Below are 17,633 nucleotides of genomic sequence, written 5' to 3'. Positions count from 1 at the left end.
TGAACTGAATACTTTTATTTGATAAAGTCTGGGAAAGTCCTGACAGAAAATGTCAGATTCCCAAAGGGATTCCGGTAGTTTATCCGTTTCCCACTGGGGATAGGGAAAAGTGGGAGTCACCCCCCATTGTGGACAAGGCCCTATCGCGGTTGTCTAAAAAGGTGGCTCTTCCGTCACCTGACATGGCAGCCCTTAAAGACCCTGCAGATCGTAGGCAGGAGGCTATGTTAAAATCCATTTATACGACCACAGGTACACTACTCAGACCGGTCATTGCCTCTGCGTGGGTGAGTAGTACTATTGAAAAGTGGGTAGATAACTTGTCATCTGACATAGATTCGCTAGATAGGGATAACATCCTCTTGACGCTGGGTTATATCAAGGACGCGACAGTTTACCTAAAGGAAGCTGCGAGGGATATTGGCCTTTTGGGATCAAAGGCCAATGCCATGGCAGTCTCAGCTAGGCAAGCATTATGGATTCATCAGTGGAATGCTGATACTGACTCTAAGAAATATATGGAATCCCTACCGTACAAAGGTGGTGTCTTGTTTGGTGACGGCCTCGCTGATTTGGTACCTACGGCTACCGCGAGTAAGTCATAATTTTTGCCTTATGTGCATTCGCAACAAAAGAAGACACACCACTATCAAATGCAGTCCTTTCGGCCCAATAAATACACGAAAGGGCGAGGTTCTTCCTTCCTTGCGGCTAGAGGAAGGGGAAAGGGTAAAAGATCACCAGCCGTGGCGGGTTCCCAGGAGCAGAAGTCCTTCCCAACTTCTGCCAAATCCAGCGCATGACGCTGGGGCTCCTCTGCAGGAGTCCGCACCGGTGGGGGCACGTCTCAAACTCTTCAGTCAGTTCTGGGTTCGTTCGGACCTGGACCCATGGGTTTTACAAATAATATCCCAAGGGTACCAACTGGAGTTTCAAGACGTCCCCCCTCACCGATTTTTCAAATCGACCTTGCCAGTTTCTCATCCGGACAGGGAGGTAATTTGCAACGCCATACAAAAGTTGTGTCAAAATCAGGTTATAGTCAGGGTTCCCCAGTCACAACAGGGAGAAGGCTTTTATTCAAGTCCGTTTGTGGTTCCGAAGCCGGATGGCTCGGTCAGGCCAATCCTAAACCTCAAATCCCTCAATTTCTACTTAAAAAATTTCAAATTCAAAATGGAGTCTCTCCGAGCAGTGATCTCCAGTCTGGAGGAAGGGGATTTTATGGTGTCGGTGGACCTAAAAGATTCCTACTTACATGTTCCCATTTATCCTCCACATCAGGCTTACCTGAGGTTCGCACTTCAGGATTGTCAGTACCAATTTCAGACGTTGCCATTTGGTCTATCCACGGCTCCGAGGATTTTCACCAAAGTAATGGCAGAAATGATGGTTGTCCTTCGCAAGCAAGGAGTCACAAATATCCCATACTTGGACGATCTCCTGATAAAGGCAAGATCCAGGGACCAGTTGATGAAAAACGTTGCCCTGTCCCTGACAGTTCTTCAACAACATGGTTGGCTCCTGCACTTGCCAAAATCACAGTTAATTCCGGCAACGAGGTTGTCATTTTTAGGGATGATACTGGACACAGAAGTACAGAGAGTTTTTCTTCCGGTGGAAATGGCTCAGGAACTTCAGAGCCTGGTCCAACAAATGCTGAAACCACCAAGAGTGTCAATCCATCAGTGCACTTGGTTGCTGGGGAAGATGGTGGCGACCTATGAAGCCATTCAGTTTGACAGATTCCATGCCAGAGTTTTTCAGTGGGACCTGTTGGACAAGTGGTCCGGATCCCACCTGCACATGCACCGGAAGATAGTCCTGTCTTCAAGGACCAGAATATCACTCCTGTGGTGGCTACACAGCTCTCACCTCCTGGATTAGGTCCTAATAACCACGGATGCAAGTCTCCGAGGATGGGGTGCAGTCACGCAAGGGGTAAACTTCCAAGGAAGATGGTCAAGCCAGGAAACTTGTCTCCACATAAACGTTCTGGAGTTACGGGCCATTTACAACGGCCTTGTGCAGGCGGAACATCTTCTTTCCAATCTGCCCGTGCTGATCCAATCGGACAATGTGACAGCAGTAGCGTACATAAACCGCCAGGGCGGAACAAAAAGCAGAGCAGCAATGGCAGAAGTCACAAAAGTTCTCCGCTGGGGAGAGAAGCATACAAGAGCGCTGTCAGCGACTTCCTCAGCAGACACGATCTCCATCCAGGAGAATGGAGCCTCCATCAAGAGGTCTTCACAGAGTTGACAAGTCGTTGGGGAATTCCTCACATAGACATGATGGCGTCGCGCCTCAACAAAAAGCTTCAGAGATATTGTTCCAGGTCCAGGGACCCTCAAGCAATGGCAGTGGATGCACTGGTGACACCATGGGTGTTTCCGTCGGTGTATGTGTTCCCTCCACTTCCTTTCATTCCAAAAGTTCTAAAGATCATAAGAAGAACAAAGGTTCAAGCAATCCTCATTGTCCCAGACTGGCCAAGGAGGGCTTGGTATCCGGATCTTCAGGAATTACTCATAAGAGATCCCTGGCCTCTTCCTCTACGCGAGAACCTGTTACAGCAGGGGCTGTGCGTATACCAAGACTTACCTTGGCTACGTTTGACGGCATGGCGGTTGAACGCCAGGTTTTAGCACGGAAGGGTATTCCCAGTGAAGTCATTCTCACACTTCTTCAGGCCAAGAAGGGAGTAACGTCTAAACATTACCACCGCATTTGGAGGAAGTATGTGTCTTGGTGTGAATCCAAGAAGGCTCCTGCAGAAGAGATTCAGCTAGGACGTTTTCTCCATTTTCTACAAGCTGGTGTAGAGGCGGGCCTAAAGTTGGGTTCAATTAAGGTTCAAATTTCAGCCTTATCGGTTTTCTTTCAAAAACAATTGGCCTCCCTTCCAGAAGTTCAAACTTTCGTGAAGGGTGTGTTACACATCAAACCTCCATTTGTGCCGCCTGTGGCACCGTGGGATCTTAACGTGGTGTTGCAGTCCCTTCAATCGCATTGGTTTGAGCCTTTACAGTCAGTGGAATTGAAGTTTCTCACTTGGAAAGTGGTCATATTGTTGGATTTGGCGTCCGCAAGGCGGGTGTCTGAGTTGGCGGCCTTGTCTCACAAGAGCCCTTATTTAATCTTTCATGAAGATAGAGCGGAGTTGAGGACTCGGCAACAATTTGTGCCGAAGGTGGTTTCATCTTTCCACATGAACCAACCTATTGTGGTGTGCCAGTGGCTACTGCCTCTTTCGTTGAGTCAAAATCTTTGGATGTGGTCAGAGCTCTGAAAATCTATGTCGCCAGAACGGCTCGGGTTAGGAAAACCGAAGCTCTGTTTGTCCTCTATGCTCCCAACAAGATTGGGTGTTCTGCTTCCAAACAGACCATTGCACGCTCGATTTGTAACACTATTCAGCATGCTCATTCCACGGCCGGATTGCCATTTCCGGATTCAGTGAAGGGCCATTCCACTAGAAAGGTGGGCTCTTCTTGGGCGGCTGCCCGAGGGGTCTCGGCATTGCAACTTTGCTGAGCTGCTACTTGGTCGGGTTCGAACACTTTTGCGAAGTTTTACAAGTTTCATATCCTGGCCGATGACGACCTCGAGTTTGGTCGATCGGCGCTGCAGAGTCATCCGCACTCTCCCACCCGGTCTAGAGCTTTGGTATAACCCCATGGTTCTTTTGGTGTCCCCAGCATCCTCTAGGACGTAGGAGAAAATAGGATTTTAATACCTACCGGTAAATCATTTTCTCTTAGTCCGTAGAGGATGCTGGGCGCCCGTCCCAGTGCGTACTGTATCTGCAGTTATTATTTCTGGTTATACACATGTTGTGTTATGTTTATAGTCAGTCTGTTGCTGACATTGGTTCATGCCGTTGGCTTGGGTTCTATTGAATGCCACGTTGTGCGGCGTGTTTTCGGTGTGTGCTGGTATGAATAACACCTTAGTTTAACAATAAATCTTTTCCTCGAAATGTGTCCGTCTCCCTGGGCACAGTTCCTATAACTGGAGTCTGGAGGAGGGACATAGAGGGAGGAGCCAGTGCACACCCCTTTTCAAAGTCTTAAAGTGCCCATGTCTCCTGCATATCCCGTCTATACCCCATGGTTCTTTTGGTGTCTCCAGCATCCTCTACGGACTAAGAGAAAAGGATTTACCGGTAGGTATTAAAATCCTATTTTAAATATGCTTATTTACTGTAAAATGTCAGACAGAGAGTCTTCATAGTCCTGGCTGCTGGAGGAAAATTTGTCCAATGCTTTACCTGCTCAGAATGCAAGGCTAAGTTACCTAATGGATGCTCAGTACAAGACCCCTGTGTGTTATACGTGAAGCTGGGTCCAGGGTCTATTTCTGCCACTTAGTGATGTAGCTGATTGTGCTTGGCCAGTGCTTTGGCATAGTCCTTTATCAAGCTGACCAAGAGGCCAGTACACCCAGATGTAGGTGAATAACATCCCCATATAAGATCTAGCGGTGATCCAGTTGCTTATCCCAACCTCCAAGAGCTTTTCAGGGCCCGTAATCTTGAACATACTGCTCACCCTTGGAGAAAAGGCTGAATTTTGCTTCCAGTAGACGTCATAGACCCAAGTGGTACTCTAAGACTATAGCCTTGAAAAAGCTTAGATAAGTGAAATGCGCATAGGCACGTGATATAATAATGATTTGTGTTTAGCAGCTGTATACTATACTGCACTAGATATATGATTTGACAAGTGTGATCATATCGGAGGCAGCAACGGGGAATATACCCGATATTATACAAGCATACTTTTATTTCATTAATGCATGTTGGGAACGCTCACTGCTATCCAATCAATGCTGTAATATAAATAATAACAAACTTTACTGCTAACCGTAAATATGATTAACATTTTACACTATACTGCTTGTGTAATGCACATTACATAAATGTGACACTTATCCCCAAAACAATACACTGAGTCCAACAAAGTGGATAATTAATATTGGCACACGGACAATGGGGGTAATTCCAAGTTGATCGCAGCAGGAAAATTTTTAGCAGTTGGGCAAAACCATGTGCACTGCAGGGGAGGCAGATATAACATGTGCAGAGAGAGATAGATTTGGGTGTGGTGAGTTCAATCTGCAATCTAAATTGCAGTATAAAAATAAAGCAGCCAGTATTTACCCTGCACAGAAGCAAAATAACCCACCCAAATCTAACTCTCTCTGCAAATGTTATATCTGCCCCCCCCCCCCCTGCAGTGCACATGGTTTTGCCCAACTGATAAAAAATTTCCTGCTGTGATCAACTTGGAATTACCCCCAATATCTTACACTGTATCCAGGACTATAAAAAGACTTAAGATTATAATATACAGACAACTGAGAAATGTATGGTGTGTACAGCATACTATGTGTGCCTAAAGGAACTGAGGATATAATCTACTAATAGTGGAGGAACGCACAATGTTTAAAACATTGTTTCTCTAACGTCCTAAGTGGATGCTGGGGACTCCGTAAGGACCATGGGGAATAGCGGCTCCGCAGGAGACTGGGCACATCTAAAGAAAGCTTTAGGACTATCTGGTGTGCACTGGCTCCTCCCCCTATGACCCTCCTCCAAGCCTCAGTTAGATCTCTGTGCCCGAACGAGAAGGGTGCACACTAGGGGCTCTCCTGAGCTTCTTAGTGAAAGTTTTAGTTTAGGTTTTTTATTTTCAGTGAGACCTGCTGGCAACAGGCTCACTGCATCGAGGGACTAAGGGGAGAAGAAGCGAACTCACCTGCGTGCAGAGTGGATTGGGCTTCTTAGGCTACTGGACATTCGCTCCAGAGGGACGATCACAGGCCCAGCTTGGATGGGTCCCAGAGCCGCGCCGCCGGCCCCCTTACAGAGCCAGAAGACAGAAGAGGTCCGGAAAATCGGCGGCAGAAGACATCCTGTCTTCACCAAGGTAGCGCACAGCACTGCAGCTGTGCGCCATTGCTCCTCAGCACACTTCACACTTCGGTCACTGAGGGTGCAGGGCGCTAGGGGGGGGCGCCCAGAGCAGCAATAAAAACACCTTGGCTGGCGAAAATACATCACATATAGCCCCCAGGGCTATATGGATGAATTTTAACCCCTGCCGGAATCCATAAAAAAGCAGGAGAAAAGTCAGCGAAAAAGGGGCGGAGCCTATCTCCTCAGCACACTGGCGCCATTTTCCCTCACAGCTCAGTTGGAGGGAAGCTCCCCTGGCTCTCCCCTGCAGTCACTACACTACAGAAATGGTTAAAAAAGAGAGGGGGGCACTAATTAGGCGCAGTATTAACAATACAGCAGCTATAAGGGGAAAAACACTTATATAAGGTTATCCCTGTATATATATAGCGCTTTGGTGTGTGCTGGCAAACTCTCCCTCTGTCTCCCCAAAGGGCTAGTGGGGTCCTGTCCTCTATCAGAGCATTCCCTGTGTGTGTGCTGTATGTCGGTACGTTTGTGTCGACATGTATGAGGAGAAAAATGATGTGGAGACGGAGCAGATTGCCTGTAATAGTGATGTCACCCCCTAGGGGGTCGACACCTGAGTGGATGAACTGTTGGAAGGAATTACGTGACAGTGTCAGCTCTGTATAAAAGACAGTGGTTGACATGAGACAGCCGGCTACTCAGCTTGTGCCTGTCCAGACGTCTCATAGGCCGTCAGGGGCTCTAAAGCGCCCGTTACCTCAGATGGCAGATATAGACGCCGACACGGATACTGACTCCAGTGTCGACGGTAAAGAGACAAATGTGACTTCCAGTAGGGCCACACGTTACATGATTGAGGCAATGAAAAATGTTTTACACATTTCTGATAATACGAGTACCACCAAAAAGGGGTATTATGTTCGGTGAGGAAAAACTACCTGTAGTTTTCCTGAATCTGAGAAATTAAATGAGGTGTGTGATGATGCGTGGTTTTCCCCCCGATAACAACTGATAATTTCTAAAATGTTATTGGCATTATATCCTTTCCCGCCAGAGGTTAGGGTGCGTTGGGAAACACCCCCTAGGGTGGATAAAGCGCTCACACGCTTGTAAGGGCTCTACCCTCTCCTGAGATGGCCGCCCTTAAGGATCCTGCTGATAGAAAGCAGGAGGGTATCCTAAAATGTATTTACACACATACTGGTGTTATACTGCGACCAGCAATCGCCTCAGCCTGGATGTGCAGTGCTGGGTTGGCATGGTCGGATTCCCTGACTGAAAATATTGATACCCTAGATAGGGACAGTATATTTTTGTCTATAGAGCATTTAAAAGATGCATTTCTATATATGCGTGATGCACAGCGGAATATTTGCCGACTGGCATCAAGTCTAAGTGCGTTGTCCATTTCTACCAGTAGAGGGTTATGGACACGTCAGTGGTCAGGTGATGCGTATTCCAAACGGCATTTGGAAGTATTGCCTTAATAAGGGGAGGAGTTATTTGGGGTCGGTCTTTCAGACCTGGTGGCCACGGCAACAGCTGGGAAATCCACGTTTGTACCCCAGGTCGCCTCTCAACATGAGAAGACGCCGTATTATCAGGCGCAGTCTTTTCGTGGACAAGCGGGCAAAATGTTCCTCATTTCTGCCCCGTGACAGAGGGAGAGGAAAAAGGCTGCAGAAATCAGCCAGTTCCCAGGAACAGAAACCCTCTCCCGCCTCTGCCAAGCCCTCAGTATGACGCTGGGGCTTTACAAGCAGAATCAGGCACGGTGGGGGGCCCGTCTCAATGAATTTCAGCGCGCAGTGGGCTCACTCGCAAGTAGACCCCTGGATCCTTCAGGTGATATCTCAGGGGTACAAATTAGAATTCGAGACGTCTCCCCCTCGCCGTTTTCCTAAAGTCGGCTTTACCGATGTCTCCTTCTGACAGGGAGACAGTTTTGGAAGCCATTCACAAGCTGTATTCCCAGCAGGTGATAATCAAGGTACCCCTCCTGCAACAGGGAACGGGGTATTATTCCACACTGTTGTGGTACCGAAGCCGGACGGCTCGGTGAGACCGATTCTACATCTAAAATCTTTGAACACTTACATACAGAGGTTCAAATTCAAGATTGAGTCACTCAGAGCAGTGATTGCGAACCTGGAAGAAGGGGACTACATGATGTCTCGGGACATCAAGGATGCTTACCTTCATGTCAAAATTTACCCTTCTCACCAAGGGTACCTCAGGTTTATGGTACAGAACTGTCACTATCAGTTCAGACGCTGCCGTATGGATGGTCCACGGCACCCCGGGTCTTTACCAAGGTAATGGCCGAAATGATGATATTCCTTCGAAGGAAGGGAATTTTAGTTATCCCTTACTTGGACGATTCCCTGATTAGGGTAAGATCCAGGGAACAGTTGGAGGTCGGTGTAGCACTATCTCAGGTAGTGTTGCGGCAGCACGATTGGATTCTCAATATTCCAAAATCGCAGCTGGTTCCGACGACTTGTCTTCGGTTCCTAGGGATGATCCTGGACACAGTCCAGAAAAAGGTGTTTCTCCCGGAGGGGAAAGACAGGGAGTTATCCGAGCTAGTCAGGAACCTCCTAAAACCGAGCCAAGTCTCAGTGCATCAATGCACAAGGGTTCTGGGTAAAATGGTGGCTTCCTACGAAGCAATCCCATTCGGCAGATTCCACGCAAGAACTTTCCAGTGGGACCTGCTGGACAAATGGTCCGGGTCGCATCTTCAGATGCATCAGCGGATAACCCTGTCACCAAGGACAAGGGTGTCCCTCCTGTGGTGGTTGCAGAGTGCTCGTCTTCTAGATGGCCGCAGATTCGGCATTCAGGACTGGGTCCTGGTGACCACGGATGCCAGCCTGCGAGGCTGGGGAGCAGTCACACAGGGAAGGAATATCCAGGGCTTATGGTCAAGCCTGGAGACATCACTTCACATAAATATCCTGAAGCTAAGGGCCATTTACAATGCTCTAAGCTTAGCAAGACCTCTGCTTCAAGGTCAGCTGGTGTTGATCCAGTCGGACAACATCACGGCAGTCACCCACGTAAACAGACAGGGTGGCACAAGAAGCAGGAGGGCAATGGCAGAAGCTGCAAGGATTCTTCGCTGGGCGGAAAATCATGTGATAGCACTGTCAGCAGTATTCATTCCGGGAGTGGACAACTGGGAAGCAGACTTCCTCAGCACGACCTCCACCCGGGAGAGTGGGGACTTCACCCAGAAGTCTTCCACATGATTATAAACCGTTGGGAAAAACTCGACAGGTATTGCGCCAGGTCAAGGGACCCTCAGGCAATAGCTGTAGACGCTCTGGTAACACCGTGGGTGTACCAGTCAGTGTATGTGTTCCCTCCTCTGCCTCTCATACCCAAGGTACTGAGATTGATAAGATGGAGAGGAGTAAGCACTATATTCGTGGCTCCGGATTGGCCAAGAAGGACTTGGTAACCGGAACTTCAAGAGATGCTCACGGAGGATCCGTGGCCTCTACCTCTAAGAAGGGACCTGCTCCAACAAGGACCCTGTCTGTTCCAAGACTTACCGCGGCTGCGTTTGACGGCATGGCGGTTGAACGCCGGATCCTGAAGGAAAAAAGGCATTCCGGATGAAGTCATCCCTATCCTGATCAAAGCCAGGAAGGATGTAACCGCAAAACATTATCACCGCATTTGGCGAAAATATGTTGCGTGGTGCGAGGCCAGTAAGGCCCGACAGGGGAAATTCAACTGGGTCGATTCCTACATTTCCTGCAAACAGGAGTGTCTATGGGCCTGAAATTGGGGTCCATTAAGGTTCAAATTTCGGCCCTGTCAATTTTCTTCCAAAAAGAACTAGCTTCAGTCCCTGAAGTTCAGACGTTTGTAAAAGGGGTACTGCATATACAGCCTCCTTTTGTGCCTCCAGTGGCACTTTGGGATCTCAATGTAGTTTTTTGGGTTCCAAAAGTCACATTGGTTTGAACCACTTAAATCTGTGGAGTTAAAATATCTCACATGGAAAGTGGTCATGCTGTTGGCCCTGGCCTGGGCCAGGCGCGTGTCAGAATTGGCGGCTTTATCCTGTAAAAGCCCTTATCTGATTTTCCATTCGGACAGGGCGGAATTGAGGACTCGTCCTCAGTTTCTCCCTAAGGTGGTTTCAGCGTCTCACCTGAACCAACCTATTGTGGTGCCTGCGGCTACTAGGGACTTGGAGGACTCCAAGTTGCTAGACGTTGTCAGGGCCCTGAAAATATATGTTTCCAGGACGGCTGGAGTCAGAAAATCTGACTCGCTGTTTATCCTGTATGCACCCAACAAGCTGGGTGCTCCTGCTTCTAAGCAGACTATTGCTCGTTGGATTTGTAGTACAATTCAGCTTGCACATTCTGTGGCAGGCCTGCCACAGCCAAAAATCTGTAAATGCCCACTCCACAAGGAAGGTGGGCTCATCTTGGGCGGCTGCCCGAGGGGTCTCGGCTTTACAACTTTGCCGAGCAGCTACTTGGTCAGGAGCAAATACGTTTGTAAAATTCTACAAAATTGATACCCTGGCTGAGGAGGACCTGGAGTTCTCTCAATTGGTGCTGCAGAGTCATCCGCACTCTCCCGCCCGTTTGGGAGCTTTGGTATAATCCCCATGGTCCTTACGGAGTCCCCAGCATCCACTTAGGACGTCAGAGAAAATAAGAATTTACTTACCGATAATTCTATTTCTCGTAGTCCGTAGTGGATGCTGGGCGCCCATCCCAAGTGCGGATTGTCTGCAATACTGGTACATAGTTATTGTTACCAAAAAATCGGGTTATTGCTGTAGTGAGCCATCTTTTCTAGAGGCTCCTCTGTTATCATGCTGTTAACTGGGTTCAGATCACAGGTTGTACGGTGTGATTGGTGTGGCTGGTATGAGTCTTACCCGGGATTCAAAATCCTTCCTTATTGTGTACGCTCGTCCGGGCACAGTATCCTAACTGAGGCTTGGAGGAGGGTCATAGGGGGAGGAGCCAGTGCACACCAGATAGTCCTAAAGCTTTCTTTAGATGTGCCCAGTCTCCTGCGGAGCCGCTATTCCCCATGGTCCTTACGGAGTCCCCAGCATCCACTACGGACTACGAGAAATAGAATTATCGGTAAGTAAATTCTTATTATATTTAATAAGTAATCCAACTGTTCCTCGATGTATACATTTACCAGCAATCCTAGTGCAATGTGCTTAAAATAATTATAAAGTCTGTAAGAGTGATAGATTGAATTACAAAGAAGCCATAAACACAGGAGCCATTTTTTTTTTAGAATTGCAGACACGATTATGTAACTCTTAACGCTATTTATTCATATACTGTACCTTGAATGACAGTAACTAGACTGTATCTAATAAAAAGACCTGTATTACACAAACTATTCAACAGCCCAAGACTGGATATTATTGTAACATTGCTTAAAATAACCAAAGGATACCATCATCTCAAAATAGTTACAAAGTCTTTCAGTGTTATAACTGGTATTGCTTTGGAATCCAGATAAGCAGAGCAAATACATATTGTAGTTCAGCTAATTGAGGACAAATATTTATTGTGAATATTTGAAATTAAGGACAGGACACAAAATTATTTTTAACCCCCCCCCCCCCCCCCCACCCACCTTTTTCTTCATTCACTATTTTTAGCACATTATACCTTTTTTTTATTATTTTCTTTATATTTCACTCTATTTAGACTCATTGTAGGCTAACAAGTACACAATAAACACAAAGAAATATACATAAGCCTTACATGCTAAATTAATATGGTGCAACTCTAGTACCTGTTTTCTGGAAATAAATTAATAAAATGATATTTTAATGTTACTCTGAGGGATAGTGTGCACTAGGGATATCCATCAATGGTACCATTGATTAAGGTACCTCTATAAGGTAACCATTGAAGGTCCTCCCTACTTTAGTACTGAGCAAGTCAAACACCACTCAGTCCCTGGGGGCGTAACTTCATGGTTGTTGGGGGCAGAGCTAGACAAAATTCAATAGCTTCTTTTCATTGATGGACGGAGGCCATCTGGTTCTCCCACATCAATAGTTTAAGTAGTTAACATTGGTCATAAACCATCGTTGATTTCAGATCATTGATGGCCATCCCTAGTATGCACCCATCCATAATCTGATTCGCTTCTTTCTTGTAGTGGTTAAATCTGAGTTTATCCTCTTTTGTAGTCTCTTAGATGTAGCGTGAGCCTTGCAAATCTGTGTGGAGAGAAATACACCCATTGTGCAAGCCTCACTTTTTTCGGTCTTCTACGATGATCATGATAACGGCTGGCCTTCTGGTGAGAGAGTGTCATGGGTTGCACAACATTGCCCTTTCTGGTATCACTGGGGAGCGGCAGAGAGGGGATGGACTTAGAGACCAAGAAATCTGTTTTGTACTTGTGCCCTGCTCTAGCATTAGCGCCCTCTATACCCCAAAGTATAGCAGCGTCCCACAAATGGATTCACAGACAGATTTTACTAGAGGTGCAGACATCGTATATTTCAACTTATAAGGCTACGTCATACTGAGTCATTAAGCTAAATGCATCTTCAATAATCATTTTACAGCTGGTTATTTAAGTTCATAATATCACATAAATGAACACCTTTTGTGAAGTGGGTAAGTCAGTATTTATAAGACACTGCTTGATACATTTTAGACTGTAAACATTCTTTGTCCACATTAAGTGGTAATTTGATATGTAGTTGAAAAACTGTGTGGTATGACATGTCGACATTCAGAATGTCACATGAATGTTATGTCAACATTGTGCATTTCTACAGTTGGCATGTCAACAGCACATGTTTATGTTAAGGAAAGGTTTAAAGGTTGTTTCCCTAACCCTAAACCTAACATTAACATGAACTGTTGACATTCTGAAAAGCTTGATATCCAACGTGTTTATAAGCCGGAATAGATTGTACCAACTACGGTATTATACTAGATAACTATGAATGGCTAGTAGAGAAAATATAGCTGGACTCTTCATCTTTCAGCACTGTCTTTCCCAGGTCTGACCCGGTATTTGGAAAACTGTTGCGACCTGGGACAGACCCAGACTGACTAAATAAATAAATATATATATATGTATATGTGTGTGTGTAATATTTTTATTTATTTATTTATATATATATATATATATATATATATATATGGAGAGAGGGCCCATGGGGGCATCCCCACAACTTGAATGGTGTTGCATTAAGGAGCTGACAAGTAGACAGCACTCTGTGGGCTTGCATGCAAAATGAAGAATCAGGAGATTCCTGTAGGCCAGGCTTGTCAAACTCATGGCCCTCCAGCTGTTGTGAAACTACAAGTCCCAGCATGCTTTACTAGCTGATCAGTGGAAGGTATGCTGGCAAAGCATGCTGGGACTTGTAGTTTCACAACAGCTAGAGGGCCACGAGTTTGACATGCCTGCTGTAGGCCACTGTTTTAGGTTTCAGACCATAAATTCAGTGAACGCCGCAGATGGAGCTGGGGGCAATCTGGACATATTTATTTTTATGGGTGCTATGTAAGACGACCCTTTTTGTTTCTTGTTCCCTGAGGACGGGTCATTAAAAATCTGCAACATTTAACAACAGGGGTTTCCTGTTTCTTCATTATATATGCAAGTTTGCAGGGTGGTGTTTACTTGGCATGTTATGTGAGGGTGATTCTAAAGCTCCTGAGTGGTAACACCATCCTCTTGTTCCCATGTTTGTAATTAAGTTTCATATAGATATATTTTAAACATGAAAATACCTGTATCAATATTAATTTTTGCATTTAGGATGAAGACACTTTATAATTTAACATAGTACTCACAGTTGTAAAATTGTACTGTTCGTTACGTAAAGTACAAACACTTTATATTCAAAAGCTACAATTTATAAACGAATTTCTTACATTTTAATATAGCTTTACAATTAAGCCTGTTTTTCTTATGAGCTTTCCAGCACCCTAACTGCAGGATTATCTGGCTGTGTGACTATTGTAATCTCCCACTTTCTTCAGGTTGGTTGTGAATATTGTAAAGGCGCAACTGATCTCAATTCAGTTTTATTTCTGCCCCTCTCAAAGTCTTTTACTTTCCAAATACCAGAGATATGCCCTTAAACTACAGAACTGATAACTAACCATTTGCTTGTTTGATGTTCTAGGTACGTTTGGGTAATGCACTCATTGCAGCTTTCATCTTCTGAGAATGAACATTTACTTATGAGAACAATGGACAATGTCAACTATTACTCCATCTTTTCTGGAAGAACACACTTGTGATTACCCCTCAAGTCTTTGTCTTAAGCTTATTTCACACTTCACTGTTATATGGACAATAGTATTTCAGGGGGTTTAGTAGTATACAGGATTCATGATGAAAATGCCATCATTCTACATATTCAGTAGAAAAGACACATACTATAGCTTGTAACAATATACTCTGTTGTGCTTTTTATCTCTGTATTTTTTGTTGAATGTTGAAACTCAAATAATTGTGATGTGGCAACATCCGTGATATTACTTTTGTTTTCTCCATTGATGTATCTGGCCCTCCCTGTGTATCTGGCCCTTCCTGACTTTCCCATTGCAATGAGTGGCCAGGTCATTAATCAGCATATTTGCCAGTCACACATCTCTCAATACTTCCAGTTAAAAATCTCATTAATTTCTTTTTTCAAAATATTTATCCAAGCCACATTATTCCCATTGGCAGGAAACTTGGTACTGTCCTGAGGTAATGTGGATTATTACTGGGGTACAACAGATCCACAGGTTAGGTGAATCTTACATAAAAGGTAAATCCTGTCGGAAATGGGCCTGTATTAACTCACTATTCACCTTGGCTGTCTCTACAAACCCAGTAGACCACTATGGAAAGTAAGGACCTCCTGAAAACCACTGAAAATGAAAAAATAATTATTGATGTTCCAAAAAATACAAATCACAGGTCTGGAGTATATCCATTTTTGTTCACACTTTAAAAAAAATTGGCATATAATATTTATTTTTTATTTCAAACGCCATGAAGAACTGTACGTATAACAGCTACACCTAGGGGTCTATGTACTAAACCTTGGAGGGTGATGAAGTGGAGAGAGAGATCAGCTCCTAAATGCCATGTTACAGGCTGTGTTTGAAAAATGACAGGAGCTGATTGGTTGGTCTCTGCAAGGCTTAGTAAATAGACCCCATAAACGTAGTTATGAAATTATTATTATTATTACATTTTATTTATAGGGCGCCACAAGTGTTTAGCAGCGCCGTACAAAGGACAGTACAGGGAGACAAAACTTAGCATTAGAAAACTTATACTCTACTCCAATGAATATTCCCACAAACAAACCTATTGCTTTGCATTAGTAGCAAGTATAATAGTAAGAGGCAGATATACAGGATCTCCTTGACATCAAGCTCTCTCTCACTCCAGTAGCCCATTGCCATTCATTGAGATTTGTTGTTCCACAGATTGCCTCTCTGCTTTAATTTACTGTACAACTCCAACATCTTTATTTTTAAAGAGATCCTTTCCTCCACACCCGAGGCCATTCCTGAGAAACTCACTACTGACTCCATGGATAATTTGTGTTCTCAGTGCAAATGTAATAATAGCATTAAATGCATGATGTAGCAGATGTTACTCTTTGCAATCTATACGTTTACACTGAATGTTGGATTTCATCTGCATTGAAAAGACTGTTGAGCCTAGGAGACATGGCCATTATCTGTGGAGGTAAAGTATACTTTTTTTGTTGTTGGTGGGGATGGAATGCAAGGATATCGACCATTGGATAGAGGAGACTACTGACTATGCTAATTGGAGTCAGAGCCTAAAGCCAGGTACAACCTGCAGATACATTCTGCAGATCTGTTCAGTACTTTGACCAGACTGAGCAATTGTCAGATCGGGGGGCACCTGTATACAATGCGAAATCTTTAGCTCAGTGTGTGCTGATTCAGTGGCATCGGGAGCTAGGAAATGAGATGTGCAGCACATCAGATCCCCACCTGGCTATTTCAGGAGCATCTGCAGCTTTTTATCATCTAGCACTCTTGTATACACACTATTCAATTATCAGTCCGACCATACAATTAATGGTTGATTGGCCTGAAAAATTGTATAGTGTGTACCCGACTTTGGATTAGTAAACTTTGCAATTTTCACCAAATCCAGTCCGAGTGACGTGGGCAGCATTGGAGCACCTGAGATCAGGGTGTTCCTGATGTGTGTGGGTGATCCCTTTAGGTTTACATTTCAGACTTTCTCTAGTTGCCATTTGAATTAATAACCATAAACCATATAAAATCTGCAATGAGAACATGCCCTTTGCATGTTGTTGGAGTTGTAGGAGTCACATCATGTAAACTGTGTGCTGTATTATCTGTTCAGATTTTTGGTATATGTTGTGGCTTTTGTTTCCTCTGATCTGTTTTTGTCAAATAATAGCCACCCTAGGGTTACTGTATCATTTTTGTATAGCCTTTTCTTTATAGCACAGGGGTGGCCAAGTTTGGTCCTCTAGAATTCCATGTTTCCCAGATTACCTGTAGATCATGAACATTTGTCAGTTAGTTATGACCACACCTGTGCACCAGCTAGGAGATCTGGAAAACATGAACTGTTAGGGGTGCTTGAGGACATATTTTGGCCATCCCTGTTACAGCACACAAATTAGCTTATATAACCACTTACTAAAACTCATGCTATTGTTCCACAACGCTGTACTTGTATGCCTTATGTGCCAGTTGTGCACTTTTCCTCCTATAGGTTTTCATAATGTTGTAATGTATATATTATATAAATATAGCAAAGATATAATCCAGCATGTGTCTCTTCCTGAACAGCATTTTGTGTTCTATTTATTAAAGAACACTTGTTTTTAAGCACCTGTCTATTGTTTTTGCATTTGTATAACACGTTGAATGACTTTTATATTCTAGTACAGTGGATCTTAATACCAGAGTAGTGGGTGGAGGATCAGGATAAAATGATGGGGGCAGATCAGACTGCGAGACAGGGGGAAGACAAGATCCCGGGTTGCGATCACTCCTTACACCCCTGCTCTTGCCTGCCTAGGGGCTCCGGACATACCCATAGCAGTTGTCTCTTCACCACTGGGATTAATTAAAGCAAGTGTTTTGACAAGACTAGGCAAGAATTTTTTTTATAAACCATCAATCGTGGCTTTTATTAATAAACATTTTTTCTGCAGCAGGGTACTTAGGGTTTCCACAGGGAATCATCGGGGTTAGTAGGTGGATCAGGAATCTGGGCACCAAACAGTTAAAGCTTTAGCTGTCCCAAGATTCTCTGCTTCACTCCTCTATAACCCCACCTACAGGCACAGGCAACTCAGTTTCAAGTTGGTGCCTGTAGAATAGCAGGTGCACTGAACAGTTGGCTGCCAAAGCAGCCCTAAAAGCTTTTTATTTTCTCTATCATCCATAAGGGATACTGGGGTCACTTAGTACGGTGGGGTATAGATAGGGTCCAAAGGAGCCGGTGCACTTTAAATTCTTCAAACAGTGTGTTGGCTCCTCTCATCTATGCCCTCCCCCACAGCTCAGTTTAGAAAAGTGTGCCCTCAGGAGAGGATGCACACTTCTGAAGCTCCAGAGGATGTTTTCTTCAGTTTATTTTAAATGTTTATTATTTTCAGGTAGGCTGTTGGGCAATAGCCTACCTGCACCAAAGGATG

At 44.7% G+C, this 17,633-nt stretch overlaps 1 protein-coding gene across 4 annotated transcripts in view; it reads left to right on the top strand.

Annotated features, from left to right (window-relative positions):
• Positions 1 to 16,818, top strand: part of DDHD2 (DDHD domain containing 2) — a 252,721-nt gene extending 235,903 nt beyond the window's left edge. For all 4 annotated transcript variants that reach the window (XM_063931530.1, XM_063931529.1, XM_063931532.1 and 1 more), the window contains one exon: positions 14,100 to 16,818. The gene's annotated coding sequence lies outside the window, so the exon portion shown is untranslated. The remainder of the gene's footprint in view (positions 1 to 14,099) is intronic.
• The last annotated feature ends 815 nt before the right edge of the window (positions 16,819 to 17,633 follow it).

The sequence above is a fragment of the Pseudophryne corroboree genome, chromosome 6, assembly GCF_028390025.1.
Source record: "Pseudophryne corroboree isolate aPseCor3 chromosome 6, aPseCor3.hap2, whole genome shotgun sequence".
Lineage (NCBI taxonomy): Eukaryota > Metazoa > Chordata > Amphibia > Anura > Myobatrachidae > Pseudophryne > Pseudophryne corroboree.
Note: the sequence above shows the minus strand (reverse complement) of the source record. Positions and strands in the feature narration are given on the sequence as shown.